Genomic DNA, 14,933 nt, shown 5'->3' with positions numbered 1-14,933 from the left:
TAACGCTCACCCTTACAGGCGGTATAACTCGTATAATTTACCCGAGCTTTTATCGTATTGTCCACAGAGGTGACCTGACCTATCTCTAAAACATGTTTCACCAGCACAGGAGCCCGCTATCCATTAGCGTGAAGCATTAAGTTAAGCTATTTTTATTTTAAACCACTAGATGGCAGACCCTACTATGCGATATAGAGCCAGCGTGAAGTGTAGGCGGCAGCACCTTCTAGAAGCGTGAATTCGCTTTCGATTCAGGCCCCATAATAACATCATGCGAATCGCTAACGCTACGTAGCGAACGAAACGCAACTGTCACTGTCACACTAATATGGAAGAATGATTAAAGAAACACAAAGCGATTCGATGGCGAAGCGCTAGTGATCGTCACTTTGGCTAGGCCCATCACGCACGGTCTCTAAAGTTCGAAGCTATTACCAAAGAGAATATATAATTAGAGGGTTACTTAACTGTCATAGTAATGTTTGTAGTCACAGTAAATTTACTGCCATTTATCGACACACGATTAAAACTAAAAATGGAAATGCAAAAATGGAAATGGATAAAGCGATCAAAAAATGTATGTATGGATAAATGATTTTATTATTTTTATATAATTTTGACCCATGTTCTTTCACTGATACCTATGTGTTAAAATGGTTAAATATTAGGGATGTACCGACTAGTCGCCGACTAGTCGGGAAAGCCGACTATCCGGCCACATTTGTAGTCGGCGATTAGTCGGCGACTAGTCGGCAAAAAAGGCCGATTAGTCGGCCCATTATTAATTACAGAAACCAGGACATAAATGAAATAAAAGGCAATATTAATCAAATGTTACATGTCCATTCTAATTCAAATAAGTATTTAGGGTACAAAATGTGCTTGTGTTCATATTAAATTCATGTATAGGTAATTATATAGGTGTATCGTCGCAGTAGCAGGGAACATCTTTCAGTTGATATTGAAAGCGCCACGATGCAAGGAGCAAAAAAATTGTTTTAATAATGCATCCGAACTTGAATAAAGCTACTACAGTTGCCATACGAATGTAATCTTCAGAGATGCGATTTATTTGAAATACTTCTATTTAAAATGCAAATACAAAATGCAAAATACCTATTTTGTATTTTGCATTTAAATGCCTTTTAGTAAAAAACATTTTGTATTTTATTTGAAATACTTTTCGAGATGTATTTTGCATTTTTAATATTAATTTCAAAATGCAAAATACTTTGAATAGAATAGAATAGAATAGAATAGAATTTCTTTATTTGCCAGAATACGTATGGTACAAGATGACAACAGTTTTACATGTAAGTATCAGTATTCAGTCGAAGACACGACATGCAAATAATTGACTAATAATAATTTTAACATAAAATAAAAGCACAATATTGAAAAAACTTAGATACAAAAATAAAAACAGTGGGTAATTTTTTATAGTTAAAAAAAAAGTCATCCACTTGTATCAAATTGAATAGGTATTAAATAAAAATAAAAAATGTCAAATTAAATAGTAAAATCGTTACAAGTTACATAATGGTCGTCGTGTACATAATGTATTTAAAAGTCATTGGGAATATAAATGAATAGTAAGATGTCAAGAAATAAACCTAATCTCTGCTACTTAAAATATTATTCTATTTGATTTAACAATTTCTGCTCTAAAAATTCCCTTACACTATAAAAGCAATTTTCAGACAGCCATTTTGTAATCTTATTGCTAAATTGGTTACAATCAATTTGCTTTTATTTTTATTTTTTTTCAATTTGTGATTAAGTTTAGCCAACATTCCCAGTCAAACAAAATGAAATGAACGAATGACGCTTGTATTGCCGAATTTGGCCGATAGAGGCGCCTGCTAGCGCCTGGCGCCAGCGCCAGGTATTGTTAAAAAAAACCGGCCAAGTGCGAGTCGGACTCGCGCACGGAGGGTTCCGCACCATCAACAAAAAATAGAGCAAAACAAGCAAAAAAACGGTCACCCATCCAAGTACTGACTACGCCCGACGTTGCTTAACTTCGGTCAAAAATCACGTTTGTTGTATGGGAGCCCCACTTAAATCTTTATTTTATTCTGTTTTTAGTATTTGTTGTTATAGCGGCAACAAAAATACATCATCTGTGAAAATTTCAACTGTCTAGCTATCACGGTTCGTGAGATACAGCCTGGTGACAGACGGACGGACGGACGGACGGACGGACAGCGGAGTCTTAGTAATAGGGTCCCGTTTTTACCCTTTGGGTACGGAACCCTAAAAAGCGTAAATAATAAAAATTGATGTTTATTTTTTTTCACTTTTTAACGATACCAGTCCAGTTGTTATTAATAAAAGAAAAGTGTAATAATAATAAAATAAGAATTAGATGCACAATCAACCGAAATAAATGGCCACACAAGTCACAAAATGGAGCCATGGCTCTCTTTTCGTTAGTCTAATTTATTACATTATTTTAAGTGAGTATTATTATTATTAATAACATAACAAAATTTATTGATACGCGTACTGATAAATATGACCAAAATGTCATGCATAAGGTGCCATGTTATTAGACGTTTTTGTTCGGCTCGGCATTGTGTCTCTATTTCTTATGACAAATACCTAAAATAAATAAAAATATCTGAGATTTGGTCAAAAGGCATTTTATTTTGAAAAAGTATTTTGAAAATACCTATTTTGCATTTAGCATTTGAAATACAAAACGCAAAACTATTTGGTATTTTGCATTTGAAATAGTAAATCTGAAAAGTATTTTGCATTTTGTATTTAAATGCTTTTTTGAAACCATTTTGTACATCTCTGGTAATCTTTATCGTGAAGTAACGATCATGAACTTGGCCGACTAGCCGACTAGTCGGCCGACTAATCGGCCATCCGAGCGCCGATTAGTCGGCTAGTCGGCTAGTCGGCCAAAACCATAGTCGCTATTAAATATCAATCGGTGTCGTCACGCCATCTATCCGAGCATAGGTCAAAGGTGTGTGCGCCATCTATCCGAGAATGACTTTTTCTTGATTTCCGAGGCACGTTTTTTTCTTAGACTTTATTCATCTTATACGGATTTTATATATCTTTGCTATTACTTACCCGTGTATATTGCCCCTTATTCGATGCGGGACTCCGCCGGCTTATCTGGGGCCTAATTACAGGTGCTCTCCAGCAAATTCGCTTTATTAAGCAGCACTCTAATATTCATGAATCCATATATGCGTGGTGTTTGGGACTCACGGGACTAAAAGGACTGATAGTGGAGAAGGTACCTAACGTTTGGATCGATATTATATAACTACGCATACTTGCTGAAAACACAAGAGTTTGTCGCTAAACTAGGATACAGAATATAAATGCTTATAACATTTACAGTTTTTAATTTTTTCCGCTATTATAAGGTAAAGAAGTTAACCAATCAGCTATACTGACAGTCTACCATGTAACGGCATGTAACGGCTACTTTAAGGTATGGAAAAATGTTTTGGGGAAATGCCACTGATCGTGAATCGGATTTCAAGAGTCAAAAGAAATGTTTACGATGTGGGGGCCGATTTTGAAATTCGATCGCTCGATTTTGTCACTCGTAAATCGGTGGAAAACGGCGAAATGCTGATTTTTGAAATAGGAGTGATAGAAATTTGGAATCGAGTGGTCTTGACCACTCGTTTTCAATTCCATTAATAGAATTTACATGCCTAGTAGTGGAGATATTGCTGAACGAAATAACACGAAAGCGAGCGGTCGAATTTCAAAAATCGGCCCCCAGTATGCGGTATTACAACATTACAACCATGGATTCATGTAAACCTCACTTTATAGAATTAAAAATACTGACAGTCTCTTGTTTATATGTGTATGTTAAAAGTAATATAAACCAATTTACAAAATACAAAAGCCTGCGTCATCTAGAACCGCCTTTATGTCTAAAAGCATATTTGGTATGACGCCCCGAATATTTAATAACTTACCGTTAAGCATCCTAAAACTAGAAAATATTATAGAATTTAAAACTGCATTGTATACCTTTTTAGCATCTAAGGCATATTTCAAGAATATCTCAATGATATTACATTTGTAATAGAATACGAATAAGTAATTTAAGCATGCCATTTTAAATATTTGCATGTCTTTGTGAAAAAAAACATGTAAATAGCTATTTTTTAAATTTGCATGACCTTTTGTACCATGTTTTAGCAAATAAATGTCTGATTCTTAATCTGATAGAATGTATTTCTCTCGACATTAAACTCAACAATGTAATGTCACATATCCTCCAAAATTACGTGTCGCCAACCTCCAATATTTTAGCGAAAGCAAGCTGACGGCCACATGGCAACTTAATAATGTTATATTGAAAAAGTTCCCACGCAATTTGTTCTTTAGGTATACCGCAGCTAAACCGCGGATTTAATATATTAAGTAACTTCCTAATATACATACACAAGGGAATCTTGGCTTCTTGTGCTTAATACCAAAATTGTGATACCTGAAGCGCTGATTAACTTGGTCTTGGAAAATAATGTTCCTATTGTTACATATATTAGGCGTCCCGTCCATGGAATTAAATTTCAATGTATAAGTAAGTACTTTTGATCTTGGTTTTTAGGAGGCAAACGAACAGACAAATCGGCTGATGGTGAGCGATAACCTTCGCCCATGGACACCTGCAACAGCAGAGGGACTGTACATGCGTTGCTGGCATTTAAGATGGAAGTACGCTCTTTTCTTGAAGGCTAAAGAAAGCTAGAGGTGCAATAGAGTTCACATTTAGGTAGTCTTGTCGTTTCATAAAATCGTTTTTAGGGTTCCGTAGCCAAATGGCAAAAAACGGAACCCTTATGGATTCGTCATGTCTGTCTGTCTGTCTGTCTGTCCGTCTGTCTGTCCGTCCGTATGTCACAGCCACTTTTTTCCGAAACTATAAGAACTATACTATTGAAACTTGGTAAGTAGATGTATTCTGTGAACAGCATTAAGATTTTCACACAAAAATAGAAAAATAAAACAATAAATTTTGGGGGTTCCCCATACTTAGAACTGAAACTCAAAAAAATTTTTTTCATCAAACCCATACGTGTGGGGTATCTATGGATAGGCCTTCAAAAATGATATTGAGGTTTCTAATATATTTTTTTTCTAAACTGAATAGTTTGCGCGAGAGACACTTCCAGAGTGGTAAAATGTGTGCCCCCCCCCCCCCCTGCAACTTCTAAAATAAGAGAATGACAAAACTAAAAAAAATATATGATGTACATTACCATGCAAACTTCCACCGAAAATTGGTTTGAACGAGATCTAGTAAGTAGTTTTTATTTAATACGTCATAAATCCCCTAAATACGGAACCCTTCATGGGCGAGTCCGACTCGCACTTGGCCGCTTTTTTTGCTCATTGTTTTCAAGCATCAAGGTGGGTAAGGTACCTATCCTTTTTTGAGCTGCTGAGGTAAAAAGTTGCACATGCAACACGAATTTAATTAACTTATAAAATATTTCGCTTGCTCATTTGATTAGCACTCAAAAAAATATCGAATATCATATTTTCCACATTTCCTAAAAATAAAAATATTATCATTGTTTCATTTCAAAGAAAAACCAGACCCGATAAGAAGGCTATCAAACTTAATAGCACTTGTTACGGCAATATTAGTCACTCGTCGGCCATGATTCATATGAATACTAGGTGATCTAACACTGAATGCTAATACTTATTGGTAATGCGCAAAGTTGTTAAGACTTCTTATACGGAGAAACCTTGTGTCTGAGATGATGGCAGTTATTCGCCTTGAAATACGAATTTACGCATGTAAAAATACGCAACTATACTGCGACATAAAATAGTAGAAATTAAATAAAATGGAACTAAAAAATCACATTTTAATTGTTACCATGTTTAAGCATTTTACGTCAAAAATGTGACAGTTACGTAGGAAGTGGCGCACTCAAAAAATTTCTACAATTTCCAGTTGATAAGTACGAGGGGCGACTGAAAAGTTCGCGGCCTTAGAAAAAAAAGAAAGAGATTATTAAAGTAAATGTTAATTATTAATCGTTAATAATCGTTAGTAATGGCGGCAATATTTAAACTGCCAAAGAGCCGGGGAAAAAAGTAGCATATATATATATTTTTTTTGCTCAGGTCGCAAATACGTATTTCAGCCTCCCCTCGTAAGTACCTAGCTATAACGGGTTAGCACTGATTGACTAGCATGTTTTTGTATTAAAGCGCTCTTGTTACGTTTGAAACTACAAGCATATACGTAGATTACGATGACCGCTAATCATCCATTACCGTGCGCTTGCTTGCCACCGTAAATATAGTGTGTCAATGGACTGTCTCATTTCCAACATATACAGAGAGAATCATACTATCTTTGTCTTACACTAGTACTAGCACCCAAAAGAAAAGGGTGAGTATAGTTTTTAGGGTTCCGTACCCAAAGGGTAAAAACGGGACCCTATTACTAAGACTCCGCTGTCCGTCCGTCCGTCCGTCCGTCCGTCCGTCCGTCCCTCCGTCCGTCTATCACCAGGCTGTATCTCACGAACCGTGATAGCTAGACAGTTGAAATTTTCACAGATGTTGTATTTCTGTTGCCGCTATAACAACAACTACTAAAAACAGAATAAAATAAAGATTTAAGTGGGGCTCCCATACAACAAACGTGATTTTTGACCGAAATTAAGCAACGTTGGGCGGGGTCAATACTTGGATGGGTGACCGTTTTTTTGCTTGTTTTGCTCTATTTTTTGTTGATGGTGCGGAACCCTCCGAGCACTTGGCCGGTTTTTATTTTGTTCATATTTGCTGACAAATTGGTTTGACCAACTTATAAGTGAGTCAACTGTTATCGCGATATTTATCGGCAGACGTGACAATCTTCCGATGGAGACGTCGGATGGTTGTGTGGATATGGATACGCTGACGCCGCCAATCGCAGTGAAGTAGGGGCCCGATTCGGATTTTGAAATGGACATCTATTAGATATCTTTTAGACATCACCAAGATACGATAACGATATTTTTAAAATCTAACCTGTCAAATTTGACATTTGCGCGATTCTGGAGATACTCTTGAACGATTTCCACAGGATATGACTTAAAGATCCAATTCACATCTAATAGATACCTATCTACGAGTAACTCTATGTAACGTAAAAGTGACATTGGTTGCCCGAATTGCGCTGCAAAAGAGAACTAGTTGATATCTAAACTATAACGTATCTAGAATGGACCTAGTACGTGTCGTCTCTTGTGAATATCTTGAAGTTCGAATACGGCAGTAGGTATCTTAATCTTAATGCAATGTTAAGATTCTTCAGTTTATGTGTGTTATTTTGAGTTAGGTTTTAGTTATTTTTACAGTACATATGGTCCTACTTTACCACACTAGTGCGATAATTAGCACATTAGGTAAGGTAACTATAAGTACCTACTATAACTATGTCGAAAATTCAAAGCGCCATATGTAGGGCAAACCTTGGCTTATCGGTGATACTTGGTAATTCGGTGATACTGCGTTATAATCTTACACAGTTCTCACCATGAGGAAATGCGAGCTATAAAATTGTTGGCAGCTGTTAGTTTTGATGCTTGCAATTGGGTTGGCAGCGATTTAATTGCTTAGGTACATTTCAGCATTGTAAGCTCAGCGTAAGATAACAACGCATCATCACCGAATTACCAAGTATCACCGATAAGCCAAGGTTTGCCCTACTGTACAACCTCCTACCTAAAGGCTTCGTCACACAGGCGCGTTTTCCGGGCGGGGCGTGAGCGTTTTGTATGTAAAAGCGGCTCGCCCCGCTCACGCCGCGCCCGGAAAACGCGCCTGTGTGACGAAGCCTTATAAAAACACTCCCTTCGGTCGTGTTTTAATTTCCGTGTTTTAATTTTAAATAAAGTGGAAGTCCCTTTCTAACGAAAGCTGTCAATAAGTGACATCCACTTGTATTACAAGTTACAAGCTTTTGTGAAACGGGCCCCAGTTCGTATGCAGTCACTACCGACTAGGCTAGTAGGCCGATCATTCATAGGCACCATGTGAACATGTGTAAGAATTCCAAGTCACGATCAGTCAATAACCATAAGAAATGGCGCCCCTGAATGACGTGAACATATTACATTTACGTCAGGGTTTCGAACGTGCTTTTTTGCGTTTTCTAAGGCAACTAAACGTGCCTGTAGGCGGGCGTGGTCTTCTATCACTTAAATATACTTCTACCTACATATAATCACGCCTGTTTAACTGAAGCATGGCAATCACGGATTTATAAATCACGATATTTAAAAAAGACAATAGGTGACATTGTATGGAAATGATTGTACAAACCAGCCCGTTTGAGTGATATTTTTTTGAAGTGAAAACTTCTTTAGCGGCGCTGGGCACTTTTTGAGGTGGGGAAAAAATTATAAACTCGAGACAGCGTAAGGCGATCACGTGACCGTAAGGGACGTAAGGTGGCCACTCATAATTTAAATGACATTTAAATCAATAAAGAAAAACTCAACGTTATTTGACATTTATGTTGCGGACTCCTTTTCAAAATTTCTTGGGTCTTTATGTGGACGAGTACTGCGAATGGAAAGAGCAAGTTAAGGCAGTCTGCAACAAAATTAATAAATTTGTATTTGCAGTAAAAAAAATTTGACTTGTAACATCACATAAAACTGCCCAGTCAGTTTATCACGGATACGTGTGTTCTGCTCTCAGATATGGAATTGTATTGTGGGGCAACTCAACTGACATGTCGAAGGTTTTCATAGCTCAATAGCGCTGCATAACAGCGATATTCGGATTAAAGCCTTTAGACTCATGTAGACCTATATTTAAACAACACAGGATTCTAACGCTCACATGTTTATACATTCTGGAGGCATGCACTTTTGTAAAAAAACACATGGACCTGTTTCTGATTAAAGACAATAATAATAAGCGAACAATTACACAAAAACCTTTGAACATGCCAGTAGCAAATTTGAGCCTATTTAAAAATAATTCCTATTATATGCTAAGCAAAATTTATAATACAGTGCCGAAATCTACTCGTATTACTAGTTTAGTTGGACATAAATTTTATATAAATCTTAAGACATGGTTAATTGAAGAAAATTAAGTACTATTCATTAAATGATTTTTTTAATAAAAATAACTCATAGAAATTGACATATTCATTACGTATTCTGACATTTAGTATTAATTAGTGGTCAATATGGCTCAATTGCTTACAAGAAATACTATATTATTTATTATTGCTTTATTTCTATCATTTATATAAATTTAGATTTAATAATAGCCAAATTATTAATGTATTTAAATTCATGTTTTTCTTGCACTCAACTCTTAGATAGGTATATTAATTGTATATAAGCTTGTGTACATATTGCAAGAGATTTTATAGATATATATAAGGTGTATATTTTGCATGCTGCAATTCAGCTAAATGTGTGATACTTTGCAATTTGTAATATTTAAGACCTTTTGTTAACCACATTTAACGCAAATAAAGCTTTACTTTACTTTACTTTAAGACTCTTTACCTATGTTCAAATAATTTGACGTTGTCATGGCAGTATGTAAATAAACATGTCAATGAAAAAGTGTGATCTCATTTGTGAATGATAATAATACAATACAAATACTCTTTATTGCACACCTCAATAAAAGAAGACAATACAAATAAAACAGAAATACAAGCAGAGGTAAACAACAGGAAAAAAAATGAGGCAGTGGACCACAGTCCTTCGTCAACCAGGTGGCGGGGATGACCGCCCTGGCCCGCAGGATTTCATAAGGATTGAGCGAGGAATATTTCAGGGTGATAGTCTGAGTCCCCTATGGTTCTGCCTAGCTCTGAATCCCCTCAGCACCCTGCTGAAGTATTTGGGACTAGGTTGCCGGCTTCGGAGAGAGGGTGAAGTCATTTCTCACCTTCTGTACATGGATGTCATGGATGACCTCAAATTATTTGCACCAAATAACCAAAACTTGAAGGAGCTACTGAAAACCACCGGTCTTCAGTAGTGCCATCAACATGGAGTTTGGTGTCGATAAATGTGCGGTTATGCATGTACAGCGGGGGAGGGTTGTAAATTCAACAAATTTACAACCTTCTGAGACAATGTCTTTCAGATCTATCTCTGAATCAGAAACGTATAAATACCTTGGTATGTCACAGTCGTTGGGTATTGAGGACGAGGGTATTAGACGGTCGGTGAAGGAGCGCTTTTTTAGTCGGCTCACAAAAGTTCTTAACAGTCTTTTGTCAGGAGGCAACAAAGTGCGCGCCTTCAACGCCTGGGTAATGCCGCTACTCACATACTCCTTTGGCATACTAAGGTGGACTCAGACCGAGCTGGAAGCCCTGGATCGGAGGGTCCAATCACTGCTCACCGCGCATCGCATGCTACACCCACGCTCGTCAGTTATGAGACTGTACATCCCACGGAAATGTGGTGGCCGAGGCTTCCTAAACGCCAAGGATCTCCACAACCGCGAGGTGTGCAATCTCAGGAATTATTTCCGTAACAACGAGTGTGGGATACATCGTGATGTGGTGGCAGTAGACAGGAACCTCACGCCGCTCTCCTTGGCAAACGAGAACTGGCGCAAACCTGTGGTATTAAGTACTGCGTATCGCAAGACGGCATGGGAGAGTAAGGTGCTACACGGGCGGTTCTACAAGGCCCTCACGGGACCGGATGTGGACCTGCTCGCGTCGGTGAACTGGTTACGATTCGGGGATCTCTTCAGAGAAACCGAGGGTTTTGCCTGTGCAATTGCGGACGAAGTAATGATGACGAACAACTATCGGAAATATATCCTGAAGGACGGTACGGTCGACATTTGTCGGGCATGCCGCCGTCCCGGAGAGTCACTCAGGCATATCATTTCCGGTTGTTCTCATCTTGCTAACGGCGAGTACTTGCACAGACATAATCTCGTAGCCAGGATTATTCACCAGCAGCCTGCTCTCCTATACGGCCTTGTGGACCGCGAAGTACCGTACTACAAGTATTCACCTGCGCCAGTTCTCGAGAATGGTCGTGCCACGCTCTATTGGGATCGATCTATCATCACTGACAGGACTATTGTAGCCAATAAGCCTAACATTGTGATAATAGATCGATCGCAACGCCAGGCCGTGCTCGTTGACATCACCATCCCCCATGATGAGAATCTCGTGAAAGCCGAGAAGGACAAGTCCAGTAAGTACCTAGATTTGGCTCACGAGATAACCGCCATGTGGGATGTTGATTCGACGATCATTGTCCCGATAGTCGTTTCAGTGAACGCTCTAATAGCGAAGAGTCTTGAGAGACTCTCGCTAGGTGGTTGGATCAAGGGTCAGATGCAGAAGGCGGTGATCTTGGACACGGCGCGGATAGTCCGCCGGTTCCTCTCTCTGCCGCCCTAACCACCGGCAGCTTGGGCCTTGCCCCGCTGCTGGCGGCACCCTAGGTTAGGTTTTTTTGTAATATGTTTTTATGTATTTTTTATTGTTTTGTAAGTGTTTTTTATTTTACTTTTATATTCATATTGTAAAAAAACCTAAACTAAGAAGATAAATAAATAAAGAGAAAAATAATATATAATAAATAAATAGAATACCTCCGCTAAACGTATGTATCGTGTTACCGGACGTCGGTAACATAGTGAGGTAAGTTTTCACTTCTATCTGCACTCCCGGAGTGCAACCGTTGTTGCTTGTTTTATATAACTTTTACTGTCTCCTCCATGTCCAATTTCTTTGTTTACGTCGAAATAAACTTTAGTAAATTGTACAGCCCGTTTGAGTGACGATAGTTAACTTTATACATTACTCGTTGCTGTATATGTCACCGTAAAATTGTCGTCATATTATAATCTCGCTAGTTACATTATAAACTGACGGTAGGGAGATTATAATCTAACCTAACCTAACCTACGTTTGATTATAAACTAACGGGTTCACCATCTTACGGTGTCATATACATTATGTAGATATTACACACTAGCCAATGCGTATTGGAAACTTAAAACACACTGTTTCTTTACTGATCTATACAGATGTTTTCCTTTATGTAAGTTCTGAGAAACTTACTGGCGGCGGCGACTATAGTGATATAGTATTAGGCGCTCGCCAATCTGGCACTCCCAGTAATCCGGCAATTAGCGACTCAGGTGACCCGCTCGATAATCCGGCAGCTTACAAAGCCGAAGCCGGGCCGTGCCCGGGCCGGAGCTTCCGGAGCCTCGTTTTCTATAGAAAGCACCATGTGATCACCGATCAGCCGTCATAGAAAATGACATGTCGAACGCGTCAGCCCGGGCACGGCCCGATCTAGCGTGAGTCATGCTTTATCCGGCAGTTTCAAAAATCCGGCATAAGAGAAAATTTCAGGTGTCTGCTTATCTTTATCTTATCTTATTGTTTTCGGGGGCCCTTGCGGATACACTTCGACCCATAGGGATCTTTTGTGATTACCCCCTAGAGAAGATCCGTCAACTACTCAAGAGCTTTTCCCAGGTGTCTGCTTACCGAGCGCCTACTGTACCTGTATACTCGTACAACTTTCGTATAATTTAGCTGCGTCACACTCTGTCGGGGCTGCAAACAAAACAGCGACACTAATTACCTCACTTGTAATTACATCAGTTTGCTGCCATATTGCAATTAGCCTGCAACAGAAATAATACTTGGTCAACAAGTCATCTGTTCTCGCAAAATATAGAACATCATTAATGTTTCCTAAGTATTCTGGACTGTATTGTTGACTCCTACGCACTTATTCCTGTTGCGAATGCTTGTTTGCCTCAGCGGAAAGGTGCAATCTTGGTCTCCGGTTTACGCCGTAGGGCTCATTTAGACGGTGCGAGAACTCGCATGCGAGTTTCATTGCATTGCGTCATTTGATCGGTCGGCTGTATTGATGTCACCTCAATGGTCCGCAATTAGGGTTTGCAAGATCCGTCAATTTTTCGGATCCGGATATTTCGGATATTAAAATTTGACGGATCCGGATATCCGGATAATTCGGATAATACGGATCTGTATCAAGAAAGGTGACGAAATTTACAACTTACATACAAGGAACAGCTAGTAAAATGTAAAATGTTCATATTTTAGTTAATTACAATTATTAATAAATTATTATTATTATCTCAAAACGATATAAATATGTATAATAAGATATTCAGTGTAGTCTTAATTAGGTATTCCTATTAATAATATTATGCATTTTTTTTAGGAGGCCGTAGTCGATTTGTAACCGAAAACGCCAAAAATGAAGTAATTAAAGCAAATTTATTTCTATATATCTGCTCAGAAGAATTAATTCTAAAGGTGCCTAAAAACACCGCTTTAACTTCGGCGTTTTTTCTTAAATTTGCCATTATAAGCTCACAAAATAGAAAATGGAGAAAAAGTTACATTGTACTTATATTATTTTATACCGGTGTGGTGTGATATAATTTATACTATTAAAAAACGTACTTCCTTTACCTTGATAAAATAGCTATACCTTCTGTCGTTCGACTGAGAAAAATGCTTTAGAAAAAGTATCTAACTCATTTATTCAGTCCCCATTACAACAATCTTCCATTATATAAATCCAGTTAATTACTGCAAAATAATGTAAAATTACTACAAAGTTTCGGGAAATTAAGAAATTTGGGCTACAGCTTCTTAATAACGAGAAAAAAATATCAATATTAGTTACTCAGCAGCACATCAAGCACATGTTATTTATGTTAACAGAAGACTGGGAACCGACACGATAACATAAAAAAGTCACTGATAACAACACGCACAAGCACTTATGATGTTCCAGGTAGACGACCCAAAGGCGACTGAGCGAAAACCTGATAACAATTACTTTAAAACATACAAATATTTACCCTTATTCCAGTCAGGAGGCATGCAGGTAGCTCGTTTTAATACTGTTACTGTTACTACTGTTTAGTTTAAGCAATATTTGTATTTATTTTATGACGTTATCGCGTACCAATAACGCGACCAATGCAATATTTAACGGATCCGTGAGATCCGAAATATCCGGATCCTATGAGACGTTGGATCCGGATCTTAGATGTGACGGATATCCGGATATTTCGGATATCCGGATATCCGGATCTCAAACCCTATCCGCAATGTAACTAAAATCGTATACGAGTTCGCGCGCCGTACCTTGTTCGGTTAAGCAACAACGCAGCTAAATTTTACCATCAACATTTTCAAATTCTTTAACCTTTTCACCACCACTTTAATGAAATAATAAAATGTCATCAAAACCAAGCCACAACTTGCACGTAAACAACCCGTGTAACATATCAAGTCGGGGCACGAAACGTACTGACTTCGTATCAAGTCAATGGCGGCGAAAAGGTAAGCATGTTTCTTTTGGATCACATTTTGAAGATGTCCAATCAGTTCTATGATCTCACCATGGATGAGGCCAGGGCTTGGTAACCTACCTGAACAGCAAAAATGTTTGCCGTCGAGTTTTGAATCCCCGCCCACAGGGTCCATAACTTTCTGATTGTAATTCTGATGGTAATCATAAGTTTCGTACCAATCTGAACTTTGACGAGTCAATATGCATTATTTCTGAGTAGTACTAGGTAATTATAAAGCCATCACGGATATCGGTTTGAATTAGGATCAGATCCAAAGTAAATAAGGTATAGTCATTGGCTATTATACATGACGCACAGTCGCTGTCAAATACATCGGAGCGGCCAATATGCTCACAAATATCTGACCACGGCTCTATTGTCAACGCGTTAGAGTGCGTGTTCAGATATTTTTATGGCGACTGTACCTACGCATATAACTGCCATATTATAAGCTGCTTGTAGATACACGAGGGCCAATTAATAGAAGCTTGTCAGCCACAGCCACGAGTTGCCATTGATGTCAAAATGAGACCAATTTGTAAACTTCAAATAGGCTCTTGATA

At 38.2% G+C, this 14,933-nt stretch overlaps 1 long non-coding RNA gene across 1 annotated transcript in view; it reads right to left on the bottom strand.

The window, feature by feature from the left end:
• Positions 1 to 4,979: 4,979 nt before the first annotated feature.
• Positions 4,980 to 14,933, bottom strand: part of LOC134663121 (uncharacterized) — a 135,111-nt gene continuing 125,157 nt past the window's right edge. Inside the window, exon 2 of the long non-coding RNA XR_010098122.1 lies at positions 4,980 to 5,326. This is a non-coding gene — a long non-coding RNA (uncharacterized LOC134663121). The remainder of the gene's footprint in view (positions 5,327 to 14,933) is intronic.

This window comes from Cydia amplana, chromosome 4 (assembly GCF_948474715.1).
Source record: "Cydia amplana chromosome 4, ilCydAmpl1.1, whole genome shotgun sequence".
Lineage (NCBI taxonomy): Eukaryota > Metazoa > Arthropoda > Insecta > Lepidoptera > Tortricidae > Cydia > Cydia amplana.
This window is presented reverse-complemented; position numbering and strand designations above follow the sequence as displayed.